This window comes from Malaclemys terrapin, chromosome 9 (assembly GCF_027887155.1).
Source record: "Malaclemys terrapin pileata isolate rMalTer1 chromosome 9, rMalTer1.hap1, whole genome shotgun sequence".
In the NCBI taxonomy this organism is placed as follows: Eukaryota; Metazoa; Chordata; order Testudines; family Emydidae; genus Malaclemys; species Malaclemys terrapin.
Window position 1 is genome coordinate 71,147,381 of NC_071513.1, and position 21,050 is coordinate 71,168,430.

At 49.2% G+C, this 21,050-nt stretch overlaps 1 protein-coding gene across 5 annotated transcripts in view; it reads right to left on the reverse strand.

Annotated features, from left to right (window-relative positions):
* Positions 1-21,050, reverse strand: part of IRS1 (insulin receptor substrate 1) — a 154,619-nt gene that overhangs the window by 31,460 nt on the left and 102,109 nt on the right. For 4 of the 5 annotated variants that reach the window (XR_008446249.1, XR_008446251.1, XR_008446250.1 and 1 more), the window contains exon 3: positions 453-592. The gene's annotated coding sequence lies outside the window, so the exon portion shown is untranslated. Of the gene's footprint in view, positions 1-416; positions 593-21,050 lie in introns of all 5 variants that reach the window. The other variant, XR_008446248.1, reaches the window with a different exon arrangement.

Below are 21,050 nucleotides of genomic sequence, written 5' to 3' on the forward strand. Positions count from 1 at the left end.
GAACAGCTTTTAAGAGATTCTCTTACACTAACCCTCACTCTAGGTTGTTAATAAGGGAACTAGGTAGACTGGGAATTTTTTTTTCAAGGGGGCCAGGGGGAGAGATATCTAATGTAGTGAGTGCAGTTTAGGTCATAAGTTATTTGGGAGAGAATTTTGAGATGACTTCATGCACAAATGACCATAAGAGGAAAAAAAATCATTGATGCCACAATAGCCAGGAGCAAAGGAGCTGAGACCTTGTGAAATATTTGGAGCTGTGTAAGTAGGGGGAACTAAAACTAAGATCATGCAGTCCCAATGGTGAGACAACCACCCACATGCACCAGAAAGTGGGTGCCAATGTCAGCCAGTGTTACTGGGGTCAAAATGCAACCTCTCTTATTCAGGACACAGTGTCCTGAAAAATGTGGTACCTCTCTGGGAGATGGAGCTAGAAAACGGTTTCCAACCTGCTGCAAACGTGACGACTCTCCTCTTCGCTTTCACACCACCCACGGTCTTTACTCTTTAAGAGGGGAGGCAGTGCATCATGGCAATCCTATGGCTGTAGTGCATCATGGGAGATGGAATACAATTGGGGGAGTCCAACCTATAGAGGAGAATGAGAACAAGAGGCATCTGAATGACAATTTCCATAAGGGAGGACTTTCAGAATCTAAATATTATGGGGTGTAATTTCACTGGCAATTCTAAGTTTTCCATAGAACATTTCTATGAAAAAAAATTATTTTCATTTTAGAAAAAAAAATTTCCATGGAGAAAATCCCCATTTTTTGATCAGCTCTAGTGTGAATCAAGATTAATTCAGCTATGCACCAGTAAGAGGATACTCTCACATTGAGAGAGAGAGAGAGAGAGAGAGGAGGAGGGTGAATACCCACAGGAGTCTGTTAGGCAACACACACTGTGGGGCAAACTGTGCTTTTCTTTTTACCTTTGTTGTTTCCCATCATTATGACACATGCACAGGCAATTCCTGTCCTTATCTCTGTGGCTATGGGGAGCCAGATAGCAGCGGAGCAGGTTTTGCTGTCCAAGAAGAGAGGGAGGCAGAATTCAGCTGTGCATGGGACAACCAGGGAATTAGCACACCCTGTGAATAGGGCCGGATTAACTTTTTGGGGCCTGGCGCCAAACATATTTAAGGGCCCCCATTGGGGAAATAGGGCATGTGATGGGGGGCAGTCCGCAGAGCGAGGGGCCGGTTGGGGGCAATGAGATGCAGCGCAGCAGGAGTGGCCCCACTCAGCCCAGCACAAAGGCACTGTTTACAAACCCCAAACTGCTAGATGCACACTGGCCCACCCAGCCCTGTATTGCCAGCATGCCCCTTCCACACTGGCCCCGGGCCCAGTGCCCTGCTCTTATGCCAGTGCCCCCTCACCCAGAGACTTCCCCCACAGATCCCTATGCCCAGCACCCCTTGCCTAGAGACCCCTCCCGCTGACATCCCATAGGGTGACCAGATCACCAAAGACAAATATCGGGACGCGGGGGGGGGGGTGGTGTGAGGTGGGGGCGGGCGTGGCGGGGGGCGGGGCCAAAAAAAAAAAAAAAAAACCTTCCTCCGCAAGCGCTGGAGGGAGGCCTGGGAGACTCAGGGGAAGCGCGGGGCCGGGGTGAGTGAGAGCCCGGCCTGGCCCCGAGCAGGCAGGACTCAGTTGGGTGGTAGGGCGAGGAGGGGGGCGGCCCGCGGGGCCAGGCGGCGGCTGTTCTCCTCCCCGGGCAGCGGGACTCGGGAGCAGCCGCTGCTGTAGCTCCCACTGCCGCGGGGGAGGAAGCGGCCATGGCGCTCCGCGGCTGCGGCTCTGGCGCCCCCGAACCTCCCGAGCCGGGGCCTGCTGCGGGAACCCAGCAGCGCATACGCTGGGCCCAGCCCCTGGCCAGTTGCGTCTGGGCTGCTGCCCAGCTGGTGCTATCCCGCGGCGGCCCCGGAGTGGGGGCAGCAGGCCCCAGCCCCCCCCGTCCCGCTCGGGTCCCGCAGGGGAACGAACAGGGCTGGGCTGCCGATGCCTCCGCTCCGGGGCCGCCGCGGGATTGCACCAGCTGGGCAGAGCCCAGACGCGACTGGCCAGGGGCTGGGCCCAGCGTACGCGCTGCTGGGTTCCCGCAGCAGGCCCCGGCTCGGGAGGTTCGGGGCGCCAGAGCCGCAGCCGCGGAGCGCCATGGCCGCTTCCTCCCCCGCGGCAGTGGGAGCTGCAGCAGCCGCTGCTCCCGAGTCCCGCTGCCCGGGGGGGAGAACAGCCGCCGCCTGGCCCCGCGGGCCGCCCCCCCTCCTCGCCCTACCACCCAACTGAGTCCTGCCTGCTCGGGGCCAGGCCGGACTCTTACTCACCCTGGCCCCGCACTTCCCCTGCGTCTCCTGGGCCTCCCTCCAGCGCTTGCGGAGGGAGGGGGAATGGTGAGCCCGGGGAAGAGGCGGGGATTCGGGAAGGGAGCCAATCGGGGGAGGAGGGGGCGGAGTCGGGGCAGGGGCGGGGGGGTGCGAGCACTTCCGGGCTCTAGGCTCCGGGGCATTTCCTTGTTTGTCCGGTTGTCCCGACCGCATGTCGGTCGGGACGCGGGACAAACAAGGAAATATCGGGACGGTCCCGATAAAATCGGGACATCTGGTCACCTTAACATCCCACCACAACTGCACAGCACCCTGCACACCATACTCCCTGCCCAGCTCCCCCACCCACAGATCCCCTACTGTCCAGCACCCCCTTCACAATCCCACCATCACAGCTGTACAGCGCCCCATATTCTGGAGGAAATTCTGCATCAAGTTCTGTGCATAATATTTTAAAATTCTGATTTTTTTTTATAATAAATAAATGTGGAAGCTCCACCATGGCAGTGGGAGAATACCCTGCAGCCTCCCCCACCCCCTTGGGACAGGGACTTGGCAGTGAGACTGAACCTGACCCAGCACAAGGGCAATGCCTGCCACAGAAACAGCCTGGGGCCCTGCCCCTTTTGTGCCAGGCGCACCAGATGTGGGCAGGGAGGCTCAGCCCAGCAGCAGGATCCAAGTGCAGAGGGACTTAGTGTGGGGGGTATCCAGATGGGGGTAAGAGGGTTCTGTGGGGGGGGTCAGAAGGTGGGGGGGGCAGTCTGGGTGCAAGCAGCTCAGTGGGGGATCTGGATGTACAGGGATGTGCCAGGTGCAGGGGCAATGGGAGTCTGCAGGGGGGACCAAGTGAAAGTGGTTGGAGCTCAGTGGGGTGGGGTGGGGGAGTCTGGGTGCAGGGGAGGGGGGGTTGTGGTACTTAAAGTACTGCACAGGATCTTTTCAGGGGGAATAAGGCAAACGCCACATTCATTGGTAATACATGCATCAATCAACACTGTATCATATGCATATGATCTATATTACACACACACACACACACACACACACACACACACACACACACACCGTCTCGTTGTTGTTACCAACTAGTTGCTCCCCTTAACTTCACTGGCCAGGGGAGTTAGATAGAGAAGCGGTGGAGCCGGGCTTCTGCCTATCTGGATCAATGCTCCGATGTTGACAAGACCCAGGGTCCTCTGCAAGACACCTCACATTTATAGCAGCTTCCCTCTCATGCAAATCTATACCAGATTCAAAATCTGTGTCCCTTGGTCCTTTGTGCTGCTTCCTTCTGGGTGTTGTCCCAATCCTGTTCAAAGAGGTTATTTCCAAAAGAAGGTACTGTTCAAAGAGGGTGTTTCCAAAAGAAGGTGCTTGATTCTAAACCACCCCTCCACCTCCACTCCCTCCCGTCCCCGAGGCTGTCAATATGTCTGCTCTTCTTTAGTGAGCCCACTTGACAAGTTTGATTGTCCTTGGGTCTGGCTTCCATCCCCTCTCCAACTAGCTGTCTGGAGGTGCTTGCGTTCCACGCCTTCCTCATTCATACCTCATTCATTCAACATGCCAATTGATTAAGGGAGCGTGGGGAGGGGGAATCTTATTCTATATATGGATAGGCTTAATACAAGGTTATATAGAGAGGCATAATACAAAGTCACATGAAAGTTATGTGAAGATGCTTAATACAGAGATATATCTACAGGGTTCATTTGTGTGGAGGTCTAGGTGGTTGGGGCTCAGTGGGGAGGGTGTCTGGGGGCTCATCGGGGTGGTACAGATGCAGGGGAGGTGGGGCTTGTCAGGGTGAGGATTTGATGGGCCTGCTTAACAGGGGAGCCCCAGCTGCTGCCAAGGGGATCCGCATGCTGGGACCCGGTTTCCCCTATCCCAGGGATCGGTAACCTTCGGCACGTGGCCCACCAGGGTAAGCCCCCTGGCGGGCCGGTTTGTTTACTTGCTGCGTCCACAGGTTCGGCCGATTGTGGCTCCCACTGGCCGTGGTTTGCCGCTCCAGGCCAATGGGGGCTGCGAGAAGCTGCGGCCAGCACATCCCTCATCCTGCAGCCCCCCATTTGCCTGGAGCTGCGATTGGCCGAACCTGCGGCAGGTAAACAAACTGGCCCGGCCCACCAGGGGGCTTACCCTGGCGGGCCGCGGGCCAAAGGTTGCCGATCCCTGCCCTATCCCCTTCTCTTCCCCGTCCCAGGCCCCTTCCCCACCACTCCATCTCCTCCCCATCCCATCCCCTTCCTTCCCCACTGCCTCTGTCCCCCTGCCCTGCCTGCCCCACCATTGGCAATCACTGTTGTACAAGATGAAGGATGGCTCCCAGCACACAGAAGGGAGCTCAACCAGCACTAGGACCCAGAAGGTGGTGTCCAGCTGCAAAGTCCCGGGAGCTGAGCAGCACCTTCTTTTTTTCAGCCTGGCTGTGCAGCTCTGCAGTCAGAGTAGGTTTGCTCGTTCCACCCCCACTCCCCACCCTGCCTCTTCTCCCCAGGTGAGCATGCTGCGGCTGTGCTCCTCCCCCACCCTCTTGCCAGCAAACAGCTGATCGGCAGCAGGGAGGGGGAAGGGAGCAAGCTGTGAGAAGAGGCAGGGGAGGGGGAGCTTGGCTGCCCTACTGCAGCAGGAGCACCAAGCTTCTGCCCCCCACAGGAGAGAGCGGAAGGCGGAGAAGAGTAGGCCTGGTCGGGGGCCCCCTGGAGTGTGGGCCTGGCTCCATGGTGCCAGTGGCTCCATGATAAATCCGCTACTGCCTGTGAAGCATGGAACTGGACCTCCATGCAAACTTCTTATGAGGTAACATGCAGGGAAACTGGGTCAGAGTGACTGGGGAAGGTGCAGAGCATTTCTCTGGTTCCCCATGTGCAGTGGGGATGTAAAGCCTATTCTACTCCAGTGTAATTGCCATATTCTGTGGAACATTTCCACAACTGCTCCCTGGCTTTGCTTTATTCTGTGCTTTTCTCCTTCAAGTCTACCCAGAGCCCATAAAACTTGGGTTACCAGGGGTAGGATAGCATTGTTCAGGCTGTTGTTTCTGTAACTTTGTTGCATTGCCACTGTGTGTTTGAAAATAAATAAAAACACAAGAATAGCGGAGCTCTTAAACAATTCATATCGTGATTTCTTTAACTTGAGAGTGACTCCTGACTTCCTATATAGGTCGTGTGTCTGAGTAACAGCAGTGGAAATTTGTCTTTGAGAGCTTCCTCTATCACTCATCAAGGTTCTGGAGTACATTCACATCTCTCCATAAGAACCCTGAAGAAGCTGTATTGAAAAGCCTTGTTCCCATTAGCTAATCTGAGAAACTGTCTGAGAGACTGACATATGGGAATACAAACATATGCATCATGTTGGCTGATCTTTGCTACCCAGCTTCCTAGCTGCAAAATATAGATCAGAGACAGCAGAGTTAGACGTGAAAGCCTTGATATTTTCTCCCTGTTTAACTTACCTCAACCTAGAATGAGTTTGCAGTGTCCAAATTTTTTTAGTTTGTATGTGGCGCTGTAGGGAATGAAGAGAATTATGACAGAGGAAGACTAAGTGCCAAATATTCAAGGGGTGCCCACTAATTTTGGATGCCTGGCTTGATTTTTGGAGCAGCTGAGAACCTACAGTTCCAGAAGAAGTGAACAGGTGTTGCCAGTGCATAGCAACAGAGGCTTCTGCAGTCAAATGTATGCAAACATTTAAAGTTACAGCTTGTAGCAACATCATCCACAATATAATACCCTGCTGCCTACAGTTTCCCACACACCTTATCACAGGCATTAAAAACAATCTCCCTGAGAGTGAAGAAGGAGTTCTTATTTTGTAATTTGTCTGAGATGCCAGGGATGCAATTCCTGTAGCTGCTCCCGCCAAAACGGCACCATTCTCCCTCCTGGAGAGATCACTGCTAGTGAAGAAATGATTTTGGTAATTAATTCAAGTAAATGTAAGATAATTAGCAACTCTAAAGTTTCTGAGAGGATCAAATATGAAATGGGCCTGAGCTACAAAACTTAGAACCAGGTCAAAATTTTTCCGAAGTATCAGGATGGTTCAGAAGGGCCCTAAGACAAAGACTTTAGTTTTTCAGCTGACTGTCCTGACCTCTTGAACATCAGAGAAAGTTACTCAAAAGATACCTGATAAGACTTTGTAAGAATCTGGGGAAGAAGTGGAGTAATACCTGGTCAGATGTAGTCTCCTGCAAAGAACTCGTCTGTTGATTGCATTAAGAACAAATGACAGGAACATTCAGAAAGCAGCATTTAAATCCAGCAGCTGCTGGCATGCAATGGAGCTTGGCCTGAGCCCTGTCCTACTACCACTGCTTTCCATACAACCTTAAGAGCTAATGGAGATCCACCAGTGTCATGCTAAAGAACTAAAACCCAGGAGCGGGAATTCTGCCCAGATGATAGAGAATAATGCTTTTAAAATGTATATGTACAATTGTTCATGCTTTTCAAGGAATAAACGGGTTCACTTTGGTTGGAGCTTTACATAGTTTTTCTCCTTTCTGGTCCATCACAGGTAAGCTGTTCAATCAGGTGCAACAAACTGATATATTCAGTTAAAATGATAGTTTGCTGCGGCCAGAGGATGCCAAGAAAAGTCTGCTTTGGAATCTGAGATTAGATACACCTCTACCTCAATATAACGCTGTCCTCGGGAGGCAAAAAATCTTACCACGTTATAGGTGAAACCGCGTTATATCGAACTTGCTTTGATCCACTGGAGTGCGCAGCCCCCTGCCCCGTAGCACTGCTTTACCGTGTTATATCCGAATTCATGTTATATCGGGGTAGAGGTGTATCTGCAATTTAGAAAGTTTCTGCAAAGCAGCTGGGAGGCCCTCTTGGCCTAAAAACCTTGTTATGAAGGTAGGTGAAAGGATGGAGATGTTTTTCTGAGTTAGCCTCAGATGAGGAAATATGGGAAAATATGCTCTTCTCATCATTAGCTAGGCTATACTCACCTAGTGCAGCAGCAAATTGCAGAATCTTTTCAGAATTAATACTATGGCCAGACCACTGCTACAGGAGTGGCAATGTATTCCAGTGAATACTATTGGTTTTGAATGACTGCTAATGCTTAGGGCTCATTTTTCATCTTTTTTTAACCACGTTATATATCACAATCATGTTGGGGTAGTGTCTAGCATATTTCTAGTGACAAGGTGTAAATGGATTCCACACACTGCGGGTTCATGTCTTTCTGGCTAACTTTGAGAATTAGCTCTTATCCCATCTGGCAGTTGTTCCCATTGTGTTTCTGCCCCCATCTCCCCACCCCCACTTCCATGCCTCAAGGTGCTTGCTCTTCTTAACTCAGCCCTCCACCCAGGTTATGATATAGTCCTCCCCTTTTGAGGTAACAAGGTCCCACTGGACAAGCTGTCCACTGCTGTCTCTGTTTCGTTCCAAGTCTCTAGGACCTATGCCACTTTACTAGAAGCTGGTAGGGGAACCTGGGTCTGCTCACTACTATGGGTTTAAGCCCAGGGACCCAAGACTAGCAATCCAGCTCTGCTCAATCTCAGACCCTGTTGCTCTTTCCCTGGGCTCCTTCCTACCCCACCTCTCCATTTCCTTGCCTCTACCTCCTTGCTTGTTTACCACCAGAGATTCCTCTGCTCCCCGTGGCTACTTCACCCTGCTTGGCCTCTTGCCAGTCCAAGGCAGGTCCCCAGGGCTTCCTCCTCCTTGTCCCTGGCCAACTCCCTTTCCCTCTAGGGACTGACCGCAGACCTCTTCCTTGCTGCCTCTTCCTGACTTATAAGGCTATCCCAGCTGGCTCATCTGCCCTTAGGCCTTATCAATCCTTGGTTCCCCTCCAGGTGCAACATATAGGGTTAATTGGGCCCTTCTGGCCCACACTAACCTGAATCAAGGGGCTTATGTGGGGTAGACACCTCATCACACAAGGGTATGATTATCTGGCACTGTCCAGGAGTACAGAAGACAAGTCCTACATGACCCAAAGGAAACATAAATGGCTTTAAGATAGGTCTCTGTCCATGGCTCTGGCAAGACTTCAACTTGCAAGCCCACAGTAGTACACTAAAAAAAAAAAAAAAAAAAAGGCAAAGCAGAGTCATACAATAAAGCAGCTGTTTTAAAACTGTGCAAAAAAGGGTCATCTGCCCTATTGCGCCATCCCCAATCACCTAGGCTGAGGTAATATGCTCTGAACCTCCCACTGGTCTAGTCCCCTCCTCCATGATTCCACATGGTTTGATACAGTGGAACTCCAGCCACAGTCTACAACTAAACCAATGGTCAGGGAAAGAGGGATGAAAAAGAACCATGATAACTGGGGCCCTGGCTTGCAATGTCACTGTAAGCAGATGACACGCAAGTCATGAGGACGGATGCTCCAACGGTTAGGGTGCTAGCCTGGCATTTGGGAGAGGCAGATTCAATTTTGTGCTCCTGAACAGGCTTCCTATAAGACCCCGAACAACTCACTTAGGCTCACACTAGTAAAGGTTATTTAGGCATTGCTCCGTTCAACACTGCAAGTCCCAAGTGACTTAGGAACCAAAGTCTCATTGAAGGGCAACGGGACTTAGGCCTTGCAATGCTGAGTGGAGCAATGCCTAAATACCTTTAAAAATCCAGGCCTTAGCCTCTCCATACCATAATCCCTTATCTGCAATATGGGGATAACAACACTTCCCTACATCACAGGGATGTCATATGGCGTTTAGAGATTGTGAGGCACTCAGAAACTATGGTTATGAGGGCCATATAAGTATTGTACCTTTGATAGATAGATCTTAAATACAAATACAAGACAAGCATACAGGTATTGGTAGGTTTTTGGCATTTGCTGGGTATTTTGTTCAGCTTCTTTATAGTGGATGCTGTACATTAATTAATAAACTTTATTATTTCTCTTTAAGATGCACTATAAGCAAGGATAGCAGTACCACAGGTGCAATTCCCTCTGACCTACTACTATGGGATTACAGACATCCCTATTACTTGTGACAAATGCCACACCTAGCTAACTGTTCTGTTGCCTCCAATGCATTGCCTAATTCTTGTGCATTTATTTGAGCAGTCTTTTATTCAGCCTGGCTATGAATAACAGTCTGTTTGTACCTTGTGCCCATCCGACTCACAGAACTGCTGTCCCATTTTTCTGGTGATCAGCGCCATATGTATGACTTGATTCCTCTGCAAGGTGAGCCTGGTTCTCACTATTACCACTCTTTGCTCTGTAAATGGATGTATGTTATGGAGGCTCTGGGAAGTTCATATGCAACATATGCCCAGTGCAAGGACATCAAATTCTGTGGCTGCATTGCTAAATACATGGTTTTTCTCTTCTACTAGTGCACTGCTGGCTACTTATCCCATGCTGTGTAGCATCACTCTTTCAAAGTCACTGTCCTTATTGTTTGCCAGTCACCCAAATTAATTGTATCAGATTTTATATCACTATTCTCTCGGTTCCAGAGAGAGCTGCAAGGCCTATTTAGTTGTTAGAAATGTGGGACCACAGCTCATAACAGGCAGTACCTCAGACAGTTTGTCTCCTATCTGACACCAGGTGGTACCAGTTCTTATTTACTAATAGGTGGTATGCACCACTTTAGGTTGCCCTATGTGTTGACTTTTGGCCCCGAGAATGACAGCTGATCCCAGGGATGTGCTACTCTCTTATCTCTTCTATTCAGAGCTTGCCCAACCTATGCTGCTAGACTTTGGTACTAGCACTTTCTTCATGGGGCCAGTGAGAAGGGGTTCCTGAGTCAGACTCAGAATGACCAGGAATTCAACTTCACCTGCAAAACAGATAGCAGAACCTCCTATGACCTGCCATTCTCGTTCTGGACTGGGTCCTTTATTCCAGCTGTCTGACACCCCAGCCTACCGCCTGGGTTTTTAAAAAATGGCAACAATAGCACCAGTTGAAAGAGGCACAAGTAGTTCTGCAGAGCTCTGCATGTGTCCTTTCGCACCGACCTGCTGAGACTCCATCTGCATGGACACCCAGAAATGAGCATTAAAAAAAAAAAAAAAAAAAAAAGAATCTGCCAACGTTGCAAGTTTTCCATCTGAAAATGGAAGGTTCCATCATGCACCCATGCTTGCAGACCTGCAGATGCCCTCTGGAAAATATAGCCCCAAATCTCTAGGCCCTGTAAGCCATTATGATCCCTTAAACACAGAGAGCCTGCAAGTGAGCATATTTTAAATAGTAAACAAACACTGTAATGCTTTCTTCTAATCAGAATAACGTTGTTCTCAAGCAAATTAATTTCCATGGTTAATTGTATGGTTTGTATGTAAAGACCACATGACTGGGACTGCAAGGGAGAAGCCTCACTGAAAGCTTACATTTGCCCTTTATCACACTGTTTTGCTTAGTATTCTATAAATAGATTGTGTGCAGTGTTTTTCCTTTTAGCCTCATAACTATTAACTGGTTTCTGATTGGCTTTTGGGAATCTGAAGAAAATCACCAGAGAATGTTGTAAGCGTATTTGATAGAAGTTCACAAGTGGATTAATTTCAAAACTGGGCTCATTTGGCACATTTTGAAAATATATATTAATCAGAGTTGTTTGTAATAGCTTCATCTCCTCCTGCATTAGAAATCAGGAGTCTGAATAGCTTGGTTTCTGCAATCTGAGTTTAGTTACAGTTAGGCTGGGGTCTATTTTTAGCAACAAACTGTTTCCCTGAGACAGATTCAGCTGCTCATTAACATTGGAAGTCTTCTCTCAAAAAATGTATTATAAGACTCCCTTTTAGTCCTAACAAAGCCTATCCATTAAAACACAAAATTGTGTTCTACAGAGAGAAATATTTTACTATTTGTCTTGTCATTTCTTGGTGATAATAAATGCACCACAAATAAGCTGTTTCTTTTCCCTTAACTATCTTAGTTATTACTACCATAAACTATCACCTTAAAAGAGATAGGAGAGCCTGTTAGTGTTCATGGATTTAGAGATTAAAGGAAAGAGGCAGAAATTAATGGATTTTCTGAGTTGAGTTACAGTAAAATATAGGGTATATGGAAATTTTAAAGGGATTGTTTTAACACTATTTGTCTATCTTCTCAATACATAAGCTGAGAGAATCCTCAGCAATGACCCCTTTTGATGAGATAGGTTACTAGAGTGCTAGTGTCCAAACTGGGGTCATCTGCTGGGTGATCTGTCAAACAGTGAGTCGTCTTATGGTCAAGGCACAAGACTGTAGCAGGTAGACCTGAACTCTGAGCTCTACCACAGACTTCCAGTGTGGCTGTGTGCAAGTCTCTTGTCCTCTGTGCCTGTGTTTTCTCATTTCTAAAATGGGGATACTACTACTTACCTCTCGCAGGATGTTGTGGGGCTTAAGAACCTCCTATAATATTTTTAACCCTATTTTTTCAGAAAAATAAAGTTCATGGTAAGGGACAAATCCTTCCCCCTTTTCCGTTGCCATAAAGGGCCTTGACCCAGTGGACCCGGTGCAGTTACAAATGTAGAAGGGGTGGGGATTTCAGAACCCTGCACTGGGGGAATTTTGCCTCCACAAAAATCCTGTTCCCCTCCCCTATTCTCCTCCCAAAAGCAAGTCAGAGAGGAGCTGTGGGCAAGCACAGTTGCAGTTCCTATGTTGTGACAGCACTGCCAGGAGAAGCGCAGAGGTAGCCCAAGCAAGTCCTACGGTCTCTGCACGGGTAGCAGGAGGGAGATCTGTGGCAAAGCAGCTTCACTGGCTACTGGCTGCCATCCCCCCTTTCCTCACCCCACTTGCTTCTGCCCCCCGTTATCCAGTCCATGACAGCATAGCCTTCCATTTATATTAGGCAATCACAGTGCTTCCCTTTCCCTCCCCCGCCCTTTCCCTGCTTAGCAGATACTTTGGAACGGAAGCACAGGGGCTCTTCCCTCCCAATCCATCCCTGATTTTCTGCAGACCATTGATATTGTTTGCCACAGCATCCGCCTGTTCTCCAGAGGCAGATGCTGCTGTTCCTACTTCCCAGCAGATGATCACAACTAGGCAAGTTGCAAAAGGGAAGGACAAAAAGGACTTAATTTTTTGTTGTTTGTTTGTTTATTTTTTTTCTTGGAGGTGGGGGGAGATACAAATCCAAATGATAGTTCTAAAGAAAAAAGAGGATGTGTGTATTTTTCACTCAGTTCCTCCCCACTGTAACATTTTAAAGATGGCTGAGAAGCGGTCCTTATAGATCAAAGCAGAGGAGCATGGCAACTGGCGTTGCTGCTTGTGCTCTACCTGTTCTCCAGGTTAACGGAAGATTTCAGAATTCAACCCCTTTCAGAAGCACCAAAATCACTAGCCAGGCAAACTATAGATACCCCCATGCAAAGGAGCCTGTTCATTTAGTGTTATTATTTCTATTTATAAATACTTACACTTGTATATTAGTGTCATCTCAGTGCACAAGTCTCTAATTGCATTATAACATTTACACAAAGTACAGGACAAAAATATTACATTTACAAAACCCTAAGCATTAAGAATAGAAGAGACTGGTTAAGGTAATTAACCCAAATATTCTATTATTGCTAACCACTTTGTGCTTTACTTGCTAGAAACCTTCTCACCTCTTTCAAAAGAGCCAACATCCAAAATTATAAAATGCCAGAGTATTGATAATGATATTTGATAGGGATTTTTTAAATCCCTCAGCTACTGTGATGTAAACAGAAACATTAATGATACATAATGCTAATAAATGTGTTAGTTTACAATGTTTTCAAAGTATCCAGTGTATTTTGATCTATATCTATCTAAAGTTTCAAGCAGTAAAACCTTCTGAAAGATAAAGTGTTAGCTGCTCTAAAATATTTTTTAGAAAGTTACTTTTAGCCTCTTCGAATTCCAAGACCATTGAATGAATTTGAACCTTATGAACCTTTACCCTGAGAGCAAGCAGTGTAATTTTGGTTATGCTCAACAGCTGCTTTCCTGCTTAACTACAAGAATGAAATCCCACTTTAATTGAAAATATGAATGCAACCTTAACTGTTCATTATGATGTCACCAAAAATACCTATAGTATGTGTAAGAATTGCGCACACACACACACACACACACACAATTTCGTAACAGTACATATAGGTGCACCTACGTTTGACTTAGAAAACAATATCAAGTGAAAAAATACTATTCCTTGATATAAAGGAGCCTTCCTGGCTCATCTTCATTGAAATCACACAGTTGGTTCTAAATTCTTAAACTACTGTCTGTAATTCTGACCTCTTGATGCTAAGCAGTTTAAAAACTATTTCTCTGAGCCACTGAACTGGCATAAGCAAAAGGCCTTCGGAGTGATGGCTCTGAGCGTTAAATGGAGATCATTTCATTTCAAACTTCAGTAGACTAGCAGGACGGCAGCAGTCTTCCCTTGGAATTTGCCTTGCTTTTGTTGATTTTGTTTCAACGGTAATGTTATTTTAACATGGATTTGAGTGTTTAGTTTCATTACAATGATATCTATAGTACTGCACCACAAATGGCACAACATTCCTTGAATATTTTATAGAATGCATCAGCTCAATATGGAACAAAAGCGGTTGTTTTGGATGCATCAATGCAGACTATCCTCTGATCCAAGTTGTCTGCTTCTTAGTGCCATTCCTAAACAGAATTGGCTGGGCTTTTCAGTTGTTGTTTTCCTTCTATCAGAGTTGGCATCAGAAAGCTCCATACTTATCTGACACAAACCCGAAAATTCTACCCTGTGGGCCAAATTTTGCCCCATTACACCATCATATCCATCCCCCAGCCAGGCGAACTAAGTGTATATATATATATTCTTATATTTATCCTTAATAAAATAATCAGCTCCTGCATGTACATAGTGTCTTTCAAACCAAAGGATCCCAAAACACAATAGAAACTTAATCTGATATACAAACTATATATAGGGGGTGACTTCACCAACCACTAAATCTGATTGCGTGCAGTTACCACAACTCTGGGTGTTGTCAGGGTACTGGTGAATGCTAATTAGGGACATATAATGTGTGCAGAGTGTGTGTACACAACTCTATGATGCAGTTTTGAAATTTTGTGCTGCACTGTTTTTAAAACTCCAGTCTGGACATTCCATGTATGCTAGATGGTCACAACCCTTACTCTGCGGTGCAGGGCGTGATGTCCCTCACACACGCTTCCTCTCTCCCAAGCTCAGATTGTGACTCTGGCTTTACTGGGCAGAGGAAGGGCTACTCTGCAGATACAACTCCTCACTGTAAGCAAGTGGGCTGGGTGGTGTCAGAGGTCATTGGAGGAATGGCAGTAGCCCTAGATCCACTCTCCGTACTCACTGGTCAGAGTAGCTGCATGGACACACAGAGGGGAGAATAAACTGTTCCACAAAAAAGGGTGGAATAACTAGGGTGACCAGTCAGCAAATGTGAAAAATCGGGATGGGGGTGGGGGGTAATAGGAGCCTACATAAGAAAAAGACCCAAAAATCGGGACTGTCCCTATAAAATCGGGACATCTGGTCACCCTAGGAACAACTCACTCCTTCCCCAAAGCAAGGGGGAAGCAGAGGAGGAATGGTGAGGTGAAATGGTGGCACTGAATCACAGTTAGTCCTCTGGTGTCCTCCTGTCTCTCTGGTGCATTGTTAACTTCAGTTATCCATACCTAACTTAATTCTTCTTGAGTTAGCCAAGCTTACTGGAAAGCAGCCACGCTGTAGAACAACATTAGAGATGCACAGAGTGGTTGTGCTAGCAGCTCAGGAGCTGTGCTAACTGGAGCTGTAGCCTGTGCTCCCGGTGAGCTAGCCAACTCCAGTTAAAAGCACACATGCACACCTTGAATTTAAAGGGGTTTTTGTGTGACCATGACTCAAGTTACATACAATTCTCAAGTTATAACTTGAAGTTAACTCTGCAGTGAAAACCAAGTCCAAAGAAAAACTAAGACGCAACATACAATCAGATGCCTTTTCTAGCCTACTGTAAAATAAAACAAAACTGTCCGATTGTGAAGGATAACAGACAAAGAGATCCTTCATCTCATAGAACAGGCCTGCACAACATGCGGCCCGCGGAGGCTCACTGTGCAGCCCGTGAGCAAGTGGCGGGGGGAGCTGCTGGCTTCACCCCCTTGCCGGGGGCTGAGCCGACCTCACAGCCCCGCCCGCGCATACCACGCTCCGGCCGCTGAGAAGCGCGGCTGCCAGGTTTGCCCCCTGCCGGGGAGAGGGCCGACTTCACAGCCCCACGCGTGCACACCACGCGCCGACCAGCCGGCCAGCGAGAAGTGCGGCTGCCGGGTTTGCCCCCTGCCGGGGGGAGGGGAGAGGGAGGCCGACCTCACAGTCCCGCACGTGCGCGCAGCGCTCTGGCCAGCCGGTCAGAAGCGCGGCTGCCAGGTTTGCCCCCTGCTGGGGGGGGGAGGGGGAGGAAGAAGAGCAGCAACCTCACAGCCCCGGCTGGTGAGAAGCGCGGCTGCCGGCTTTGTCCCCTGCCTTTGGGGGGGTGGGGGGGTGGGGCAACCGCACAGCCCCGCATGCGCGTGCCGCGCTCCAACCGCCCGAACAGCCAGAAGCGCACAGACGCGGGCACGTGTCTCCATCTCCCGCTCCCCCCGCCTGGCGTACAGCGGATGCGTCACTTCCGGGGCCTGCTGAGGCGGGAAGCGCAGGGCACGAGACAGAGCCGGTAAGTGCGAGCGAGGGGAGGGGCGCCTGGACTGGGCTCGAGCCGCAGCTGGGGGGGGACTGGGCCAAGACCCCCCAAGCCTCCTCTTCAGTTGGGGGTGGGGTGGCTACTGCGCTTGTTGCTCCCAGGGCAGCCTCCGTAGTGATGAGGTGGGGTTTGAACTGTCTGTGGGCAGCCGGAAAAACCCGGGGGGGAGGAGGGAGCCCTGGGATAGCAGAGGGCTCAGGGGCTATTTAAAGTGCCGGGGCTCCAGCTGCCTCTACTGCACCCCCTGCCCACACCACCCCGCACCTCCTGCCCTGCCCGCAGCCAGCCAGCCCCACACATGCCCCACCCCGCATCCCCTGCCCTGCCCTCAGCCAGCCCCTGTCTCCAGCCAGCCCCACACCCCCTGCCCTGCTTCCAGCCCCACACCCCCTGCCCTGCCCGCACCAGCCCATCTCCAGCCAGCCCCGCACCCCCTGCCCTGCCCACAGCCAGCCCCTGCCGCACCCCCTGCCCTGTCTCCAACCAACCCCTGCCACACCCCCCTGAGGCCCTGCCTGAAACCAGCCAGCCCCACACACACCCCTGCCCACCCCAGCCCCACACCCCCTGCCCTGTCTCCAGCAAACCCCTGCCGCACCCCCCTGCCTGAAGCCAGCCAGTCCCGCACTCCTCTGTCTCCAGCCCAGCCAACCCCTGCCGCACTCCCCTGCGGCCCTGCCTGAAGCCAGCCAGCCTGCCTCATACCCCCGTCTCCAGCCAGCCCCGCATCCCTTGCCCTGCCTGCAGCCAAACCCTACCTCCAGTCAGCCCCTGCCCTGCCTCCAGCCAGCCCCATGTCCACTGGTGCCCTGCAGTTCCCAGGGCAGGAACCCTGCACACCTGCTTCAATGAGGGGGGCAGGGAGCAGCTGGGACCCACACATGTGCACACCACTAGGGTGACCAGACAGCAAGTGTGAAAAACCAGAACAGGGGTGGGGGGGGGTAATAGGAGCCTATATAAGAAAAAAGACCCCAAAATTGGGACTGTCCCTATAAAATCGGGACATCTGGTCACCCTAGGACACCCCTAGGGAGTGGCGGGGACCCACACATGTGAAATGGAGTTCATTAATAACCGATCAACAGCATATATAACACAATGTACATAATATATAATTTTATTATTTATATAGTTATGGAAAGTAAATAATACATGGAAGAAAGGAAAGGCTTTTTTTTTTTTACATGTTTTTTCTTCTTCTAGTCATCCCTGCTGGGGCCCTGCCAAAAATGTTCGAATTGGGCCCCACACTTCCTAAAGCCGTGTGTGTGTGTGTGTGTGTGTGTGTGTGTGTGTGTTTGTTTGTTTTGCACCTGTCCTGCCCTGACTGCTGCCCCCTTCCCTGGTCCAGGAACCTTATCCCTCCCCAGCCGCTATCACACTGCCCCCACCCCCAGGATTCCCTGAGGCCCCTGTGTTTGTGTGTGGGACAGTCACATCCAATCCCTTCACACTGCTCCCCTTCCCCGGCTTAGTTCATACCCCCAGAAAATCCCTTCAAACTATCCCCCTTTTCCCCTCCCCTTATTTCATGGGGGGATGACGAACCGAGCGGGCGGGTGGGCAGGTAGTGGCGGCGAGGCTTTATACTTGGGGGGAGGTGAGGAGGCGAGCGGTGAGTCGGTGGTTGGAAGGAAAATACCATTTTCAGTATTTTAAATTTTGGTACTGCTGTGTGCAGTAATATAGTGACCCCTGGGGGTCAAAGAGGGGTGTAATGGTGGGGCCGAGCAGGGAGGGGGCGGGTCCTATTTTACTGCTGTGATCTGGTTACCCTATGCGAGCCGTTTCTTTCCCCCTCTACAGGCTTCCACACAGTCAGTGCCTTGCTAGTGTGCCACGCGCAGTGAGATATTTCTTCTCTTTGTGTGTGACTGAGCGTTTCCCTTGTGTGTGAATTTATTCAACAAAATCTTGAGCTTCATAATGGCTACCATGAGTGAAAAGAAAAATAGAAAAATAGAATCAGAGCACAGAGTTTTCAACACTGATTGGACAAATAAATACTTATGTACGGTTTCCAAAGACAAAATACTGTGCCTTGTGTGTCGCGAAACATTAGCTGTTCCGAAAGAATACAACCTTTGGCGGCACTTTGAAACTAAACATCCCAATCTCGCCAAATTGAACCCAAATGAAAAAATAATTAAAGCAGCCAGTTTAGTGAAAAACCTTAGTGGAGAACAGCAAATTTTCAAGGAAGTGAGTACTGAGAACAATACAGTTACTAAAGTAAGCTTTCAAATTTCTAAGGAAATTGCTGCTGCTGGGAAATGCTTCACAGAAGGCAAGTTTTTAAAAAAGTGTATGTTGATTGCTGTATCTGAGTTATGTCCAGAAAAGAGGGGAATATTTGAGAATGTCAGTCTATCACGCATGACTGTACAGAGAAAAATAGCTGACATTTCTACTAATCTAAGTGATCAGTTAAAGCAGAGAGTCAGTGAATTCTGCTTTTACTCCCTAGCTATGGATGAAAGCACCGATTTAAAAGACACCACCCAACTTCTTATTTTTATTAGAGGTATTGATAAAAACTTTGAAATTAATGAAGAACTTGTTGGCTTGTGCTCCATGATGGGTCGCACAACTGGAAAAGAAATCTCCAGTGAAGTGATAAAGTGCATGAATGATAAGTTGGGAGTAGATTTCACAAACTTGGTGGCCATTTGTATTGATGGTGCTCCAGCTATGTGTGGAAAAAATGTTGGAGCAGTTACTCTTCTTGAAGAATTTATCGGGAGACAAATAACCAAACATCACTGCATTATACATCAGCAGGTTTTGTGTGGCAAAGTCTTAAAATTTGAGCATGTAATGTCAGTGGTAGTTTCCATTGTAAACCTCATCCGTTCTAGAGGACTAAAACATACGACATTTCTTGAAGGGGAAGACGCCGAGTGCAGCGACTTAATCTACCATACAGAAGTGAGGTGGTTGAGTCGAGGAAGAGTGCTCCAGCATTTCGTTGCTTTGAAAGAGGAGATAGCAAAATTCCTAGAAAATGGGCCAATAAAATTCCCGGAGCTTGAAAATGAGTCCTGGAATCAAGATCTCTTTCTTTTGTGACATTACAGCACACCTGAATGATCTCAAGATTCAACTTCAGGGAAAAAATCAACTTATATTTCAAACGTGTGCAGCAGTGAAAGCTTTCAAAATGAAATTGAAACTTTTCAGAAGTCAGCTGTCAAAAGGTGAAATGTGTCACTTTCCCACTTGTGCACAGCGTATCCCTCAGCACAAACACGCCAAGTTAGGAGAAAAATATGCAAAGCACATCAATCTTTTGATTGAAGAATTTGACAGAAGCCTTACTTTGTCTAAAGATGATGACATCCAGTTGAAGCTGATTGAAGATCCCTTTTCTGTGGATCCAGAGGAAGTGCCACAAGATTTGCAGTTGGAGATTATTGAACTTCAATGTTCGACAGTTTACCGAAATAAGTACAGAGAAAGCAGCCTGTGGGACTTCTACAAAAGTCTGGACGATGAAAAATACAAGAATCTTATTGAAGTTGCACTGAAAACGTTCAGCATTTTTGGAAGCACTTACATATGTGAACAAACATTTTCCATCATGAACATGAATAAAAACAAACAACGTTCTTCTCTGACTGACGACCATTTGGAAGACATTATGAAAATATCCACTTCAGATATGACCCCCGAATATGACAAGCTTGTTGCCGAAAAGAGATGTAATATCTCTCATTAAATTTGCAAGATAATTATGAAAAGTACAAATGTTTTCTTTCAACGGAACAGGTGTTTTCATTTTTCCATAATTCATAAAAAAAATTAAAATAATTTAAAAAATTGTTTGCTTTAATTGAAAAATTCTTAATAAAGTATCACACCCTCTCCCCCTCCCCCCCCCAAAAAAACCCCTTCCTTTTCGGCCCACAGCTGTTTCGGCGGGGCGGCGCTGGGGAAGGAGGGTTTGTTTCCGCGGTGCGGGCGGGGCTGGGGTGGGGGATGTGTTTCGGGGGGTGTAGCAGGGTGGTTACCCCGCTCCTGCCCTGAAGGGCTTGAAACAGCCTTGGAGGAGGGCTGTGGCAGGGGAAAAGCTGAGCTGATTGGGGAAGCCGCTGCAGCTGGGCCATGCCCCAATCAGGCCCCGGCTGGCCTGTATAAAAAGGCTGTGAGCCAGAGGCCCAGAGAAAGGCTCTCTCAGCTTGTAGAGAGAGAAGGGTCTGGCTGCTAGGGAGTTGAGCAGGGTACTAGGAGTGGAGCAGGGCTGGGGAAGGCTAGAGGAGCTGGGGAACTCCAGCCTGGAAAACCCCCAAGCTGCGGACCTAGTTAAGGGCCTAAGATCAGTACCAGGGCTGCAAAGGGGCAGCCCAGCTATAGAGGGAGGCAGCAGGTCCAAACCCAACTTTGCCTGTGATGAGTGGCTGATATACTGCAGTCTACCCCAGGGCGCGGGGGCTAGTTAGTGACTGGCAGTAGCCTTATAGTGAGGTGAGGTGGGGATTAGAGGATTGGGGGTTCCCCAGCGAGAGGAGACCAAGAGCCAGAGTGTAGGGGTATTGCCAGGGGGCAGCACCCCAGATCAAAGGGCACCGGGGTCCAGGAGGGACAAAGAGCCAGCAGCAGTGGGACACCGGCCTGCAGAGATCGCTCCAACGGCTGGATGAGCTAATTCCCAAGAAGACCAGCAGGAGGCGCCACTGGGGTGAGTCCTGCTTGCTTGCACGGGGGCTGGGCGGCGCTGGGTGGGGGGACGGGGTTCGGCAGGGCTGGGTGGCGCTGGGGGGGGTGTGTTTCAGCAAGGGGGGGGGGTTTGGCCCTCAGCCAAGGCCGGCTTTAGGCCGATTCAGCCGATTCGGCTGAATTGGGCCCCGCGCCAAGAGGGCCCCGCGCTGCAGCTGTCCACCCCGCCCCCAGCTCACTTCCCCCTCCTCCCCTCCCCTGCACGCTCCGCCCCCTCCCCTGCTTCCCGCGAATGTCTGAGACGAAGCAGGGGCGGGCCAGCAGCACAAGGTAAGCTGGGGTGGTGGGGGCGGGAGA